The following is a 2109-nucleotide window of genomic DNA, read 5'->3' on the forward strand; positions in this document are numbered from 1 at the left end:
TATGATATAAATTAATTATTGATTTTGACTTAGGATTAAAATCTGATTTTATTCTAGGGCTAAGGAAGTTTTCTACATTTATGATACACTATGTATACGATGTATTCACAGAAAGACGTAGTGTTGCAATACTTTCTCCATTACTCCCGGTCCATTTCTTATCCATCAACCTTGATCATTCCTTAACAAATTTACCAAAGTAAAAAATGAAGAGTGTCGATTTCATATGTGCATTTGTACCAAAAAATAAAAATAAAAAGATAACATAAAAAATAAGCTAAGTACCACTGTTAAAAATTGACCTTATTATTAGGCTGCTAAACGGAAGGCGTTCAATTAAGAGGCAATTGGTTAACAAATAGTCTATTAACCAGTAACTCTTAACAGTAGATTGGTTAACCAACCCTTGGTTTAAGAGTAGTGTTATTTAGCTCAATTGGGGTTACAACCTCGATTTAGGTGGCGTTAATGTGACAGTAAATGATTGGTGGAATTAAATAAGTAATTTAATTTCACCTTTTATTTAACATATCATCTTGCGCCACTTAAACTGTGGTTGTAACCCCAGTGAAGCTACATAGCGTTATTCTATGTTTAACTAACAAAATAGCCGCTTATTAACAAATGATCTTTTAATTGGCCTTCTCTTAACGAGCGATCGATTAACAAACCATATATTTCACGTAACAGAGAACAAGATGTAAAGTTCTTTTAAATAAATTTGTGCAAACAATCACTAATCAGCCCGATAATTCGTGCCCATTTATCTGAACATGCCAAATCAGCAAATATAGCATTTAATAATTATAAATGAAACCCATGCCAACGAAATGAATGAAAGTAAAAATGCTCTTACCAGTGTAAAATGTTGTTGTTATGACTTCTAATAACTACTAATAAGATACTTGTATTAAATTTCGAAGACAAATATGAACAAATAGAATGAAAAATTATAAGGATTAACATTGAGCAGACAAAATATGGTTGGAATGAAAGAGCCGCTGGTTTGGTTGAAATTTGAATTGGGTTTACTGAGATGTATCTCGAGTTAATTGTTCCAATGGTTACTAAGTTTAGGTCCATATCTTTGATTGATCACTGAAATTTAAAATGTGAGTTTTGGTCACTGAACTGAGGTCAATGTCTTCGATCGCTCACTGAACTTAGGTCTATATCTTAGATTGCTCACTAAAGTTTAAAATGTCAAGTTTGGCCATTGAACTTTAGAATATGCCGTACCTTACTCACTAGCATAACTGTTGAACTATGAAATATCGAGTTTACAGTGAGTAATATACAGTACTTTTCAAAGTTCAGTGAGTAATGCATATTTTTCAAAGTTCAGTGGCCAAAACTCGATATTTCAAACTTTAGTGAGTAATCGAAGACATGTATAGAAGCCCAAAAAAAACAGAAAAATGAAATTAGGCCCATACTTTTAGGTGATGATCTAACACCACGAACCAAACCCATAGACGAACCTTATGCTCGACCCACACAAGAAATGAAAGTCCAATACTCGTCCAATATGTCTTAAATAATTTTTAAAGGAAGTTGGATGGAATTTAATGTTTTCCCAAAGATTTGACCTGATGATGAAAATTTATGTATAGTAAATATTTCTAAGATTTGATTTCCATGCGCGTTATTTTTCAAAAGGACCGAATTATAAGAAAAAAATAGAATTATAAATAAAATAGAGTTTATTAATTTCTAATTGAGGTTATGTTACTTCCTTATTTTGATTAGTGTAATAAGATTGGGACCAAAGATTTAGGAAAAAAATAAAAATGATGACAAACTATATATTAATATACACAGGAACATATTTCATTAATTTGTAAATAAACAAAATCATTTAAATTGGTAAATAGACAAATCATTAATTTGCAAACACACACACGTTTTCAGTTTTCAATGCATTTGAAAATGGAATTTGTAACCTACATGTTACCAATTAATCCATTTTAATTTGTCTTCAATTGTGAGTAATTGAGGGCCACCGTTTTTCCACCTTTCACTTTCAATTTGTCAATTATACATTTAAATATACACAGACTCACACGTAAAAATTTAAATGCTGCCAATTATTTATTTATTATTATTATT

This window comes from Olea europaea, chromosome 6, assembly GCF_002742605.1.
Source record: "Olea europaea var. sylvestris chromosome 6, O_europaea_v1, whole genome shotgun sequence".
In the NCBI taxonomy this organism is placed as follows: Eukaryota; Viridiplantae; Streptophyta; class Magnoliopsida; order Lamiales; family Oleaceae; genus Olea; species Olea europaea.